We start from the raw sequence: 16,253 nt of genomic DNA on the forward strand, positions 1-16,253 counted from the left end.
TATTTATTATTTTCGAAATTATATATAATGTTTTTTTTTTATAAAACGGTAATGTTACATTATGGAGATAAGCCGTCTTTTTTTTAAGTGAAAAATGGTAATTTTACATATGTTTAATGTATTTTTTCCATTTTTTATACTGTATGTTTACATATTATTTATAATTTTCAAAAATTAGTAATATTAAAATGAAAAACTATATTTTATGCCACGTGTCATCTTTCGGGAGAATTTTTTTTTGCTGATGTGGACGCTCTACGGAGCCTCTAAAGGTCCCTTTTATTAGTATAGATAGATTATATATAATTTATCCTATACTAAAAGGGATATATGAGGAGTAGGGAGGCTGTCCACGTCCTCAATTAAATCAACCAATGAGGAGTTTCTGTTTTGCCACGTCAGACACGCTATCTCCTGAAGCGGGTCTCTGCTTTTTCTCTTCGTCTTCTCCGTCGTCTTTGTTTCCTTCGATCGCCGTTCTGGTTTACTAACAATCAATCCCCTCCCCTGCAATCAATCCCCTCACCATTTCTATACACTATTTGATCTCATTAATGGATCCTTTTGGCTTTCCCAATCTGAGATTCTATATAGATCTCGCACTCCACCTCTTATCTTCACCAAAACGTATTCCCTCCTCAAGATTATACTATACCAAAACCTATCACGAGTTCATACTTCATCAGAGTCTCCACGTCAGCCAGTTGCCTTTTTTCTTACTCTCACGCGCCTCCTCTAGCGAACGAGCGAGGTAATCTCCAGTCACCGGAGAAGGAATCCGAGGCGAACGCCGCTATTTGGAGAAGGATAAAGGACAGAGCTCGATTGAGAGGATCGTTCTCCGTCTATGGAACTTAGGATTAGCAGCTTCTGACGACGACGAGGAGGACGATGCGGAGGATAACGACGAGGAGGATGTGAAGAAGCCGGTGACTGGAGAAGAGAGGTTAGGCGATTTGCTGAAGAGAGAGTGGGTGAGGCCTGATGTGATACTCGCTGAGGGAGAAGAGAGTGATGATGAGGAGGACGATGATGTGTTGTTGCCGTAGGAGAAGAACGAGGAAGAACAGGTGGCGGAGAGGAATGAAGGAGATGGAGGATTGTCGGCGGTGAAGAAGAGGAGAGCTAGAGCTCCGTCGTTGGCGGAGCTTACGATTGAGGATTCTGAGCTATGGAGGCTGAGGAGAGACGGGATGTATCTGAGGGTGAGGATTAATATACCTAAAGCTGGCCTCACGCAGGCGGTGATGGAGAAGATTCATGATACTTGGAGGAAAGAGGAGCTTGTGAGGCTTAAGTTCCATGAGGTGCTTGCTCGTGATATGAAGACCGGCTCATGAGATTGTTGAGGTCTGTTTCAATTGATTCCTGGTAGAAAAAAGATCTCTTTATTGCGTGCACGTCGTTAGTTGAATTTGAGGTGTGGAATTTGAAATTAGATAGCTAATATATAGGGACAATAACCACTTAATCTCAAGTTAGTTCTGCAATAGAATGGTCTTAGTAATGATCATTCAAGTTAGTTCTCTCTTAGTTCTTGAATGATCTTGAACAATAATTACCTAATCTCATTACCTAATCTCAACTTAGTTCTGAAACTTAGCAGTTCTCTTTCTTAGTAACAATAATGCAGTTTTGTATAGGAGATGGAGCTGAGCATGGCTGTTAAGTAGTAACAAGTTGATGCAAAAAAAAAATTGTTTTGTTGGGAACTGATTGGGTTTACTCTTGATGGGCAGCGTCGAACTGGTGGAATGGTGATATGGAGAGCAGGAAGTGTAATGGTGGTTTACCGTGGACGTGACTATCAAGGACCTTCTGCAGTCTTTAATCAAATGGCCAGACCTGAAGAAACACTATCAAGGACCTTCAGCGGGAAGTGTGCTGGTGTATTCTTATGTAACAGTAGATGATTTGATGCGTTTCTTTAGTGTCATTTCATGATATCTTTAGATATGAAGATAGGTTGGTTGATGTTCTTGAAAACATGGCGTTTTAAGGTGTATTGGTTTGAGTTTTTGCAGCTGATGAGAGAAGATGAGGCAACCCTTGGTAAAATAACTAAGCCTAGGCGTCCCAGGACTGTTGTTCTGTGTCCCACCAGAGAACTCTCTAAGCAGGTTCTTCTACTTCTACTGCTTTTGTTTTCTCTCTTTACCAAGATTAGTTGCTGCTCTAGGACATTGTAAATTTGGATTCCATGTTTGAGTTGAAACAAATTTGAACTTGTGAAAAAAAAATAAAAAAATATGAACTTGTGGTTGCTGGGTAAAATGTAAAAGTTGGAATATTTATTTTCTAGAAAGTTTTGGTTGCCTTCTTATAGGATGACCATATATAACACTAGAGATCATGAGGCATATGCCTGAGCATCCCAACGTTGTTACCTTGAAGGAGACTTATGAGGATGAGCATGCTGTGCATTTGGGTATGGAGCTTTGTGAAGGTGTTGAGTTGTTTGATAGGATTGTGGCGAGAGGGCATTACACTGAGAGAGCTGCTGCTGTTGTCACTAAGACCATCATGGCAGTTGTTCAGGTTCGTCACGGTTTTGCTCTTTGTTTATCTCCAGATTGGTCTATAGATGTTCTATGTCTTAGTTTAAGCTCGTGTGCTGCTCCTTCTTCCTCTTCCCTTGCCGTAAAATCCTTCAAAGGTTTCCATTTGGACCTGTTTTTGATTGTCCTTAATGCTATGCTACACTAGGATTAGGCCACTTAATCTCTTTGCTGCAGTCAGAAAATGGAAATTGTGGGTTCATGCCATGTATATACAGAGTTTGGGTGATGTTCGCATTTGATGATTCTGATTCTGATTTGATTTGTGTTTTAATTGATAAAGACAGTTGCTTGCTCTTTTATGAATCTGTCCGTAATTGTCTTATTTACTATGCTACACTAGGGCTAGGCTACTAAATCTCTATGCTGCACTCACAAAATGGAAACCGTGGGTTCTTGCCATGAATATTGAGATTTTGGTGGTGTTTGCTCTGATTTCATTTGTATTAAGCAGTCATTTTGCATGTGATGCATAATAGACTTGCTTCTTAGAGGATTTTTTTTTAAAGTTCTTAGAGGATTTTTTTTTAAATTTCACATACGAGTTCTTGGAGCTTTGTTTTCAAAATTTTAACATGTGTGTTATATGTTTCTACGCCGTTACTTTTCTGATTTTATGATAAACAAGTTTAAGACAGACTTTTTACATAAACTTTGGTTATGATCTGGTATCTATATCTATTTATTTCAAGTGTTTATGCACCTCCCTACGGGGAATCACCAACTGTTCCAAAACAAGCAAACAAAAATTAACTATATGATTTCCCTACTTATTTCTACCCAGAACAAAACTAATATCTTAAAACATGAACGGTTGTTATTGCAAAAATCAAATAGATTTATTAGTTTGATGGGATTTATTGTTTTCAAAGTCTAGCATATCTTAATATAGAATAAATACTTTAAAAATACACTAGATCAAGATGAGATGGTCAACATTTTAAGAAAAACAAGTGAAGAAAGATGACCGAAAAGAATAAGAGAAATTCTTGGGTTGACCCCTTAGGTGAATCTATAGGTTCACCGACCAATGAAAATTGGTTATTTTATATACAGATTTTTTCAAAAAAGAAAACAAAATATTTAAAATTATTTTTTAAATAAAAGGATATAAAATAAATAAAAAAAGTATAATAACAATAAAAATAATTTTTTAATATTGTTAAAGCTGTTCATACTAAACACTAAACCCTAAACACTAAACATGAAACCTTAAACCCTTAGATAAACACTAAACCCCAACTCCTTGGGTAAATCCTAAACCCATGGATAGACTCATAACTGTTGGAATGTCTCTTTACCCAAGGGCAACTGAGAAATACTAAAAGTGTTTTTTACTAAAAATTTAAATTATTTAATATTTATAGAATGTATATATTTAATAATTATATATATATTTTAGTTTTCATCTAAATACTGAATATATTAGTTTATAATAACAAATTCAATAACTTAAGAAAAAGATGTAAAATATATGTAACAAATTAACTATAAATTGACTGTTGAATATATAGAAAAATAGATATACATTTTTATCAGGAATATCGGGTTGAGACGATAAGAAATGAATTAATAACAATCCTAATTTTTTTTTGTTCTCTTTAACTGAAATGCTTCATCTATTCCTTTTCCTCATGCGAAAGTTTTTGTTTTTTGGTATCATACATTTTAACTTACAAAATTGCTTCCTTTTTGTCTTTTAGTAGGCTTAGAAGAAGCACAAGTATGATGGTGTAAAACTGTTAATAAAAAGTGCAAGTTCACTGATTTCAAGCAAAAAATATAAATTTTTGAATATCTACTATGTTAGAATAGTGATGTAGTATGTTCTCAGATTTTACACATATAATATATGGTTCATTTTTATCGCAACCAGATGACTTTACCTATGATTAATAAAAAAAAATCATGATAATCCAATATATAAAATAAGAAATGTTTGGATCATAATTTAGATTTAACTATTCTTTATTCATTTCACATTTACTCATTTTTCTCTATATTTTTAGATAGTAAAAATGATAAATTGTTAGTTTACTCATTTCTAATTCAATATATGGTTTATACTTTATAATGTACATTATATATATTAAATATATTTTTATTACGACAAAAAAATATATTTATATTTATCTAATCCCGGGCGTAGCCCGGGAAAAATCTCTAGTATATATAACTAGTATATCTCCCCTGCTGTGCATGGCTATTATTTATTTATTTTTTGTGGGTCTACCACCAAATATAGTAAAATTAAGTTTAACAATAAATATGTTACTTTGCATTTTGATTTTTTTTTAAAGTTGATATTTATATCTTAGAATTGCATAATATAAAGAGCCCTAATATAAATCCTAGATGTAAAATATTGATCTCCTTTCAAAACCAAAGAAAAATTTATTACATATGAAAAAACAAATTGAAGAAAAACATATCTTTTGCATAAATACTACTCCATCCGTTTCAAATTATATGATATTTTAAAAAGTTTATGTTGTTTCAAAATATTTGAGGTTTTAAAGTTAATTTTAACTTTGTTTAAAACCGTTCAATCAATTAGATTTTACAGTTTTATTTATAACTGGTTGAATAATTTTAAAGTGTTTTTTTAGAAGAACGTAATTTTTTTAATCTTTGTGCACTGAGCCAAAACATTATATAGAATATTAAAATTAAATACCAACCTTACTTTGTAGAGAATTGCCGCTGGTATCTTTTGTCGTGTTTATCTTCTTCTTTTTTTCCTATGGGTGCTTTTGTTTTCTTTCACTGTAATTTTTACAGTTCTTTATTTTCAATGCTATACATGCTTTAACATTTTGTTTCCAACAAAATCGACAAATTTGGTTACAATTTAGAAGAAAAATAAAAGTAAAATTGTATATATAGATCAAAAGTAAACAAAATAAACGCAAATAATTAAATAAGGAAGACCAACCTTATCACTGATCAGATTAGGTGATATATGAGCTTTTCGTTTCTCCTATTTTGAAATGTTGTTGACTTGTTTTGTTTACATTCATCCCTTTTACCCAATATATAGCAAAAGGTTTATAAAAAGCTATCTGTAGATTATAATAGAAAAAGGTTCGTGAAAAAGAAATTTCAACATGAGGCAGTTTAGGAATTAAGCAGGAAGAGTTTGAGTGTTTTTAGAGTTACTAACCTGAAAATTAACGTTCATCAGCCAACTTTGGAGTACGATCAGCTCACCCGTTTGAAGTCTATTGTTGTGCCACCGTGGGTTTGCCAGCGATTATGTTGATATGGATCCAGCATTCGATACTATGGATACTGTCGATAGAACTTTTCAATCTATCTGCTTAATTGAAGTTTCACACTTTAGAAAGAGAGTTAGAAAAGCAAGTAGAGTGAGTTAAACCGTTGTGAGTTAAATTTTATCTAGAAAAAAAAGTTTACTGTTTCCAAAGATTGTGAGATGATGGGTGTAGTAGGCATGGGCATAAAATCCATAATCCAAAATCCGAACCGAACCCGAACCGAAAAACCCGATCCGTATCCGGTCCGAAATGTAAAAAATATTCGAATGGGTCTTGTAAGATGATACAAAACATATCCGAACTCGAAGTGTTATTAACTGAACCCGAACGGGTAACCCGAAAACCGAAAAAAATCGAAAAATCCGAAAAGATATCCGAAGAAACCGATTCGAATGTCAAAAATAATATACAATATAATTATATAAAACATGAATAATATTCCATTTCATATTTATTTTGATATAGTATCTAACAATAAGTATTTAAAATTTAAATAACTACCTTAAATACTTAATTATATATAAATAAGTATATATTTCTTATGTTTTGCTTTTAAATTTAAAATTTATTTCGGGTATATCCGAACCGATCCGATATAACCCGAATCCGAATGATATATGATTATTTTATGGGTTCTATGATGTGATACAAAACCGACCCGAACCCGAGGTGTTATATCCGAACCCGACCCATACTTGCAAATTTACTAGAATGGCACCTAGGAGGTCTTATAAAACCGACCTGAAATCCGAAAAACCCGACCCGAACGCCAACGGGTATCCGAACGCCCAAGCCTAGTGATGTGCCCCAGTCCATGGACCAGACCGATCAGAACGCTCCAGACGTCCCAATTGAGGTTCATCCTTCCGATCAGATCAAACAGACCAATTGGGCCGTGTACCGGCTCGACCCGCTAACGTCCGGATTGGAGCTTCGTCCAAATTCCCGACCAGATGATCGAACTGACCGAACTGAAGCTCGTCTTTCCCGGCCAAGTCGACAAGCCAAGACTGATGATCAAGCCAGAATCAACTTAGCTCGAACCAACTCCGATTTAGACCATGGCTTCTCTCTTTTGGCTCGTTTGGCTTGTACCGCATGTACCGGCGACCGTGCTGATGATCTCTCTACCTTGTTCGGTCCGATCATGGACTTTTCCTTTGGATATTTTTCTAAGGCAAGGATCCTTAAGCTATCAGAAGACTTGGGCTTTGTTGGAACGCAACTTGTCCGATCAGAACGTCCCGCGGCCCTTGCTGATCGTCCAGCCTATGTGCTGTTCCTTACCGTTTTGGACTTAGCCGGTTCGGATGCATCTGGACAGAAGTCGAACGGTCACTTTGACTAGTCTTCTCTCTTTATTTCCTTGTATTGACTAGATCTAGATCTAGATCTACTTTTCTATTTAATGCCTAGATCTACAAAACTCTATAAGTATGTAAACTCTTCATTTGGAAGAATTAATCGATTTTTGCATAAACCTTTTGAGTTAAACTCTTTGTTCTTTGTTTAGAACTTGTCTTGTTTCTTGGTGAGTCATATCCAAGCAAACATCTCTCAAACTCGTTGGTCTTGTGAGTCATATCAAGCAACGGTTCGAGATTTCTTCTTTTGGTGGACTTGTGAGTCATATCAAGCACCATATGAAGTCGGGAATATCGAAGGCCATTCCGCAACCTTCGTGCGACCCTTCAATCCATCTAGTTCTCCATTCGGAGTTCATATCCAGATCTGATCCATTAGAGTGAGCTGATCTTTGGGTCCTTCACCTAGGGTGTAATGTGAGAAACAATAGGAACAGTTATCATATACATGTGTTAAAGATGTCTTTGTTATGTTTCCCCAGTATCTGTGATTCCATTAGTTTTCTGACTGCAAGAAATACATTCTTGGGACAGTTAAGTACCAACTGATCGAAGTCTTTACTATAGTCACTATACTTGTGTTTTCTGCAGATTTCATCTGTTATTTGTTTTCTAGCTCATATATGGTCTCAAATATATTCCAAAATAACATTAAAGAGTATGCCTTTCATACTCACATTGGAACTGGCTTTTACCTATAGTAATGTGTAAAGGTTCCATCCGAAAATACTCAACAAAAAAAAACAATTTGAAAATCCAATATATATCACATAATTCAGTTACTATATTGAATAATCTATATTATAATGAGAGAGTTTTGTTCACTCCTTGTTGTCCACGTGGGCAGATTGTGGGTCCCATCTATAAATAAAAACTAACGGTAAAGAAAATGCATTATCATTTTGTTTTTTCACCACTAATCACTATTTAATGCTTTGAAATGTTTTTTGGGTCAATGAAAACAAAACGTTAAGATACACAAAAAAACAAACAAATCGAAGCATCTGTTAGCCTATCTCTGACCACTCTTTTTCATATGCAAAAAACCTCTAATTTTCTCAGTCTGTTTCATTCATATTTTAAAACCAATCCTCTAATTTTATATTTTTTTGTGTATTTGATGTTATATCTCAGGGAGAGTTCAGCGAACATCTAAAGTGAGGAGGAACACAAGTTATGAGATCAATGGAGAATGTTCACTCCTCTGCAAGCGATTCTTGAATGGTGGGTTTCAGTAATAGTTATCGTCATGAGCAAATAAATCTTCCACGTAATATAAATCTCAACATTCAACAAATGATCTTTCGTATATTAAATTCCTTCTTTTGATGTGGGGATTTTTTTACTGTAAATTTTAGGTTTTCGTGCTGTTTTTAATTGAGATTTAGGTCTAAAATTCTAAATTATATGTTGGATATTGCTGATATGCCAAAAACTTATAACATGGAGCTTCTAAAGAAAAGCCAGTCAATATTGAAATAATTAAACAAAAATGTAACGCTAGCTGAAAACACAATTAGGATGAAAAAGTAAGGAAACTAAATGGGAATCTGAAAAATAACCAATCCAACTTACCATTCTTCATATTCAACTTAAGACAAACTATCATCACATTATAAATCAATCCACAATTCATATGCAGTTCTTTATGATTTTAAAATAACTTAAAATCAAACGTATCTCATGTTAGTTGATGTGGCCGACTCCACGGATATAACGGACGCCATAAACATTGTCGAGGCTCCCACCGTCACCTCCACCACCACCAAGTCCGCCAACATTCCACTTCTTGTTAGCCGGCAAAACATTTCCTGTGGAGCCTTTCCAAAATTCTTGTAGCACGTAACAGATAAAAAATCAAAATCAACCTAAGGAAGGGTAAAGGATGGCCTAGCAATCAAAATTGTGATGAACAAAAATGTAATTAATTTTCATAGATTCTTAGGAAATTAACGATTAAAAATGATGCCCTTTCTCGAAAAAAAAAAAATCAATGATTAAAACGTAATTTTCAGAAACTGCAAATATCAGAGAGATCTGAAGCTTTATTACCTTATACACCACATGCCATTGCAGAAAAATTCTTGGTTTGTCTTGGTCAACAATATCCAACATATAATTTAGAATTTTAGACCTAAATCTCAATTAAAAACAGCACGAAAACCTAAAATTTACAGTAAAAAAATCCCCACATCAAAAGAAGGAATTTAACATACGAAAAATCATTTGTTGAATGTTGAGATTTATATTACGTGGAAGATTTATTTGTTCATGACGATAACTATTACTGAAACCCACCATTCAAGAATCGCTTGCAGAGGAGTGAACATTCTCCATTGATCTCACATCTTGTGTTCTTCCTCACTTTGGATGTTCGCTGAAATCTCCCTGGGCTATAACATCGAATACAAAAAAATATAAAATTAGAGGATTGGTTTTAAAATATGAATGAAACAAACTGAGAAAATTAGAGGTTTTTTGCGTATGAAAAAGAGTGATCAGAGATAGGCTAACAGATGCTTCGATTTGTTTGTTTTTTTGTGTATCTTAACGTTTTGTTTTCATTGACCCAAAAAACATTTCAAAGCATTAAATAGTGATTAGTGGTGAAAAAACAAAATGATAATGCATTTTCTTTACCGTTTCAAGTTTTTATTTGTAGATGGGACCCGCAATCTGTCCACGTGGACAACCTGAAGAGTGAGCAAAACTCTCTCATTATAATATAGATAGATAGATAGATTGTTCTATCAAAGCTATCAAATAAGAATATTAAGAAGTCGATAAGTTGATGGGTTGGTTTTATTTAATTATTTAATTTAACCAAACCTTTAATAAACCGAGCTATATATATGCATGTGCATCATATGGAAACTGCAGCCGCCTTCGACTTCCCACTCTTGTCCTCTACTTGCAGTTGCCTCAGTCTCAAGAGAAGAAGCGCAGATTCGCCGCCGCCGTTCATCATCGCAACCACCAACAACGAGTACTCGTATACAATGGATAAGAAGCCTTGCGACTAGAGATACCATTGTTATCCTTGTACTTATTGTATGCCAAATCTGAGATGTGAAGAAGAAGAGTCAACGTATCCATCGCCTTTACACCTCACATGTTGTTGATGTGAGCAAAGTCAAGAGGAAAGGAAGCCATGACTCCACATGTCGTCACCACCGATCGTTGTCAACATGATTACATGGCCCTTGCAATCATAAGTTACCATTGATGCTTTTGTTGGAGTTATACACCGGAGGCGAGAAGATAAGACGTGGAGAAGATACGAGCCACAACGGATCTATGGCGTTTGTCACCACTAACCACTGAAGACCACCGATCTGTGCCACCATGAATTGCTGGTCACTGGAGAGCGGCACCATGTCACCGGAGATCTAAGCCTTCGAACCGTAGCTATTTCCGAGAAGGTTATTTGTATCACTAGTTGTTTCTTACAAGAAACAAATTTAACGTACACTTTATCATGGCATGCGTAGGAACCAAGTATGGATGTTATGGTTGACTTGTTTGCCAAGGCATCCTCTTTAAAGCCTGAATGTTTGACGAGCCATATCAGTTCCCGAGCATTACCCTATCAAATCTCTGGTCTTGACCAAGGTGAGGGCTATTCTCGTAATTTCTCGTACACGGCTTAGGACTTCGAATAAATATAGTTTAGTTCTAATATGTTCGGTTTTGTGAATTGAGTCGGTTTGGAGTCTGTTTGCTATAGTGTTAAGTTCATTGGCTAAACCTGATTAGGGTGTTAGATGGTTCATCAGTGCTTTTTCATTTATAACTTATAATATATACGTATATAGTTTATTGAGGTAATTAGGATGTTAGCCGACCATGGAGACGTAATTTTGTGTGTCGGCCGGAGACCAGTAGATTTGGTGTGAAGATGTTGGGCACAGCTTAGTCGACATGTTGTGCACCTGGCTAGGACTTTTGTTTGTTCTGTGGGTACTTTAGATACCGTGTTTGTCACTTGTTAGGATTAAATTATATTTTCTCAGAGTGTTATGTCCGGGTCCATGGACTTCGGAGTAGCATCTCATACCTCAATGAGTGATTCCCCTGTTACTCACCCCTCTTTCTTTCCTATTTCAGGTGAGACTAATGAGTAAATGATATTTGGACGGATTGGTGCTACTACGCGTTTTTATTCGGATTTTATTTGGGTTTAGGGTGAGTGGAGATATAGTTATGAGATGTGGTGATGAGATGTTGTTGGTGGAACTCCGATCTCGAGAAAAAAGGAGACGGGTGTTACAGCCATAGTCACAGATACAAAGAAGGATCGAGAAGTTCGTCACGAAGTTGAGAAATGGAGTTTAGTTTTGGAGAAATGAGTGACACTGATTGGGTTAAAAAAGCAATGACACTCCGAGGAAGACACCATTGACAACTCCTTTTTTTTTATAACGACTACTTTATTAACTTATTTAGAAGTTACAAAGTCATAGTGAAGATCTGATGTTATAGATCTTGGAACATAATAATGAAACCAAAACAAATTATTAAAGGGAATATCTTGTTTGGCAAGCTTGTCCGCAACTTTGTTTCCTTCTCTTCCAATCCAAGTAAATTTAATTTCTTCAAATCTTTGTTTCCACCACAAAGCCTCCCTGATCCAGTTATAAGCATGAAAGTGAAGACCTCTTATGTTTAGTAAATCAATCGCCTTCTGACAATCTCCTTCTATAATCACTATCTTATATCCTCTTCCCCAACAGTGTTGCATAGCCATAATAATTGCTTGAAACTCGCTTTCCAAAGGGTTGCTGACTATTCCTCCTTTACCTTGACCTGCTCCCTGATAAACTCCATTCTCATCACGTATAATCCATCCCGCCTTACTCGGTACCTCATTATTCACAAAGGACCCGTCAACATTGCATTTAACCCATCCAGTAGGAGGTCTTTGCCAATGTTAATTCTGATGTGTAGAGCGTACTCTCGCATTCCCATGAGCCATGTGATCACTTTGTGTACTACCATGTTCTGACCATTCATTAGCATCCTTCCGAGCCTGTTGCAAAATATTTCTCCAATTGATTTGTTTCTGCTGGAAAACCAGTATATTTCTACTCTTCCACAACCTCCACAATATCCAAAAGGGATAATTCGCCAGATGTTGTAACTGAGACGATAAAGAGCATTGAAGAACAGCTTCTATCTGATCTTCAAAAGTGGCCTGAGGATTGGTTATTATAGAATTTGTGATACCTGAAGCTCTCCAGACTTGTTGTGCATACATACAATCAAACAGAATATGCTTCTCAGTCTCTTCACCTTGACAGCATCTACGGCATTGATCTGCATTAGTAATATGTCTGCGCTTCAGATTACTTCCTGTGGCCAAACTTCTTGAAAGAGCCCTCCAAAGAAAATGATGTAGCTTTGAAGGCATTTTTGTTTTCCATATTTTCTTCTTCAGAGAAACAGAGCCATAAGTCGGTTCGATGATCATTACCTCAGACATATGAGTGCTTAACCAGTATCCTGATTTAACGGAATAAATTCCATCTTCATTGTAATGCCAACCCAACAAATCTTGCTTTGCAGACGCAAAAATCTTGACAGATAAACTTTCTGAACATCCTCAGGAACTACAGCATCCCTAACCTTTTGCTCATCCCATCCTTGTCCATCTGCTCGAAACCATTGATTTACTTTGACCTGAGTTGCTTCCATCATACGTGATCTAGGTGCTCTTGGAGTATGTTCATCTAACCATGGGTATGTCCATGCGTTAACCAGAGAGCCATCACCATTAATGAATCTCATTCCTTGTTTTACAAAATCTCTACCATATAAAATAGATTTCCAAGCATAGGAAGCCTTCTTACATTGTACTGCTCCCAATATATCACCATCTTTGAAGTATCTTGCTTTCAAAACACGGGCCATTAAGCAATTTGGATTCTGCATGATTCGCCAAACTTGATTTCCTAGTAGTGCTTGATTGAATCTTTCTAGATCTCGAAATCCAAGTCCTCCTTCAGCTTTAGGCAAACTCACTCTCTTCCAAGCATACCAGTGCATTCATGTTTTGTCACCCGAGCCCCACCAGAATTGAGCTAGCACTCGATTAATCTCTTCACATACTTCTTTAGGCAATCGAAACACATTCATGGAGACGATAGGCATAACCAATGCAACAGCTTTAAGTAACACCTCTTTACCTCCATATGATAAGTATTTCCGGCTTCATCCTTGTGTTACTGCCTTAACTTTATCAATAATGTAGGCAAACATATCACTCTTACGGCTTGTAATTGTTCTGGCATACCCAAGTATTTACCTATGCCTCCTTCATTATGAATTCCCAAGATGTTCATCATTCGTGTCTTAACAGAATTAGGAACTTTATGTCCAAAAGTTATTGAGGATTTCCTTAGATTGACCGCCAGACCTAAAACAGAGTCATAATCTGTTAATATCTTATTCAGTTTGTTGCCAGCTCGAGGATTTGCCAATGAGAAAACCAAGGAGTCATCAGCGAAGAGAAGATGGTTCACAGAGGGAGCTTCATTTGAAATTTTTACTCCGAGAATAGTACGATTTGCCATGGCTTGATTCATCATGTGAGACAACACTTCAGCACATAAAATGAATAGGTACGGAGATAAAGGATCTCTCTGTCTAATCCCACGTCATGGTTCAATAAATCCTTCTTGAGATCCATTTATCAACACCGAAAAAGAAACAGTACTAACGCAAGCCATGATTCGTTTAATCCAGGTGCTACAGAATCCCATTCTCTTCATTGTTTCTTGAAGAAAACTCAATTCCAGTCTATCATATGCCTTGGTGATATCTATCTTGAGAGCCATGTAAGAAGTAGCTTGCCTCTTCCTGACTTTGAGGCTGTGGAAAACCTCATGTGCAACAATAATATTATCAGTAATAACCTTCTTGGAATAAAAGCTTGTTGGTTTTCTGTAATGAGACTATCCAAGTGTCCCTTAAGTCGATTCACCAGAATTTTTGATATTACTTTGTAAGCAACGTTACAGAGAGAAATCGGTCGAAAATCTGCCATTCCTGATGGTGGGTATATCTTAGGAATCAAGCATATGTTGGTGTGATTAAGCTTCTTATCCAACTCACCAGTGGCAAAAACTGGTTGAACCTCTTCAACAATTTCTGATTTGAGATCACTCCATCTGGTCCCGGAGTTCGGTGAGATCCAATATCAAACATAGCCTCTCTGATTTCTTCATATGTTACTCCTCTAGTAATATCTGCATTCACTTCATCTGATACTTTACTCTGAAACCCCATAAATACTATGTCATACATACCAATATCAGTCGTGGAGGAAGTAAACAGATTGTCAAAATAGTCTTGTGCCACATTCCCTATGTTAGCTTGTCCTTGCTGAACAACTCCATTAGCATCTTGAATTGAGGAAATATTATTCTGGCATCGTTTACCCTTTGTAACAGCATGGAAGTATGCAGTGTTCCTATCATCCGATCGGAGCCATGTTACTCGACTCTTTTGTTGCCAAAATACTTCCTCTTCCTTATAAGCATGATCCAAATCCTCCTTTAGTTGGAGTTTTTCTTGTTTTGTAACATTATTGTTGGTAATAGCTTGATCCAATCTTCCCCGCAAAATCTCAATATTTTCTCTTGCATTACATCTGTTACTTCTTTTCCAACGAGAGATTTGTTGACTGCAGCGTACCAATCTTTAAGCAAGAGGTAATTGAATTAGCTGAGCCTGACCCATACCCTTCCACCCTCTGCACACAGTGTCGTGAAAACCATCCTTCATACTCATTCTAGCATCAAAGCGAAACATACGTCTTGGAGCTTCCTTCTGAGAACCTATATAGGTAACAAGCGGTCTATGGTCTGTTCTCCAATCTCTAGAAACTCTGTCTCAGAAGCAGGGAAGGCTGTTAACAACTCCGAGTTGGCCATAGTTCTATCCAAACAGCACTGAACTTGGTGTTGACCCCTCTGACCAATCCAGGAAAACCGACTTCCAACAGAACTAAGATCATTAAGATCATTATTCTGAACCAAGGTCCTAAAATCTTGAAACGAAGCCTCAGGGCGAACTCTTCCTCCTATTTTCTCATGGTTACCCAAAATTTCATTAAAGTCTCCTAATAAGAGCCATGGTTGATTCCTTCTTCCTATTCCATTCCGATCAATTCTTTTCCATAATGATTGACGATATCCAGGGTTGGGGTGACCATACACAAAGGAAAAATAAAAAGAACCTTCATTGCAGTTGACAGTACAATCTACTAGATTAGGAGAATAACTTAAAATAGACAACTGAACATCTTGCTTCCAAAAGATAACCAAACCACCACTAGCACCTATCGGTGGAACATAAACATAATTTAAACAATTTATCTGTGCGCCCACATCTCTAATGTAATCATCATCTTGCTTTTTCTCTGAAAGGCACATTATGTCTGGGAGATACAACTTGTTGATCTCCTTAAGGCGTTGAACCGTCGAGTCAATGCCTAGCCCTCGACAGTTCCAACAGGTTGTCCTCATGGTGGTTGTGGTGTTTCAGGGCCCACCGCGCCTCTCAAAGTTGCAGTCGTCTCCTCTTCAGTTGTCACTGGTGTCGAGACTTCAACAAAAGCAGTACTGCTCTCTTTCTTCCTCTTAGAGCTTCTCCCTCCACTTGATTCCCCACATTCCATCCTAGAGAAGCATAGCTTGTTCTCTTCCACCTTATCCAGCCAAGCCTTCCTCTTAATAAGCTCACGACCATCATATCTTGTGCCAAAAGGATTGATTGGGTTGTACATCTCCTCAATATTGATCTCATCAGAGTACATTGTGGGCATCGCATCTGAACTCCAAAGATCATCTTCAACATCAGCCTCCTCCATCTGTTTATCATCCTCTCAAATCTGAACTTCATCATTGGCGTCTGGCGCTTCACCATTACCCCCTTCTTGCTCCTCTTCATTGATTTCTTCAATGAACACACCATGATTGATACCACCATCATTCGGTAAAGCATGATCTCCACCATCATCATTATCGCTATCATCATCAGCACCATCTGGA

The 16,253-nt window shown here is 36.8% G+C and overlaps 1 long non-coding RNA gene across 1 annotated transcript; it reads left to right on the top strand.

The window, feature by feature from the left end:
• The first annotated feature begins 310 nt into the window (after window positions 1-310).
• LOC125583531 lies at window positions 311-2,857 on the top strand. Its single transcript, XR_007320552.1, has 3 exons — window positions 311-1,350; window positions 1,740-2,120; window positions 2,327-2,857. It is a non-coding gene; the product is annotated as an uncharacterized LOC125583531 (long non-coding RNA).
• The last annotated feature ends 13,396 nt before the right edge of the window (window positions 2,858-16,253 follow it).

This window comes from Brassica napus, chromosome C3 (assembly GCF_020379485.1).
Source record: "Brassica napus cultivar Da-Ae chromosome C3, Da-Ae, whole genome shotgun sequence".
Lineage (NCBI taxonomy): Eukaryota > Viridiplantae > Streptophyta > Magnoliopsida > Brassicales > Brassicaceae > Brassica > Brassica napus.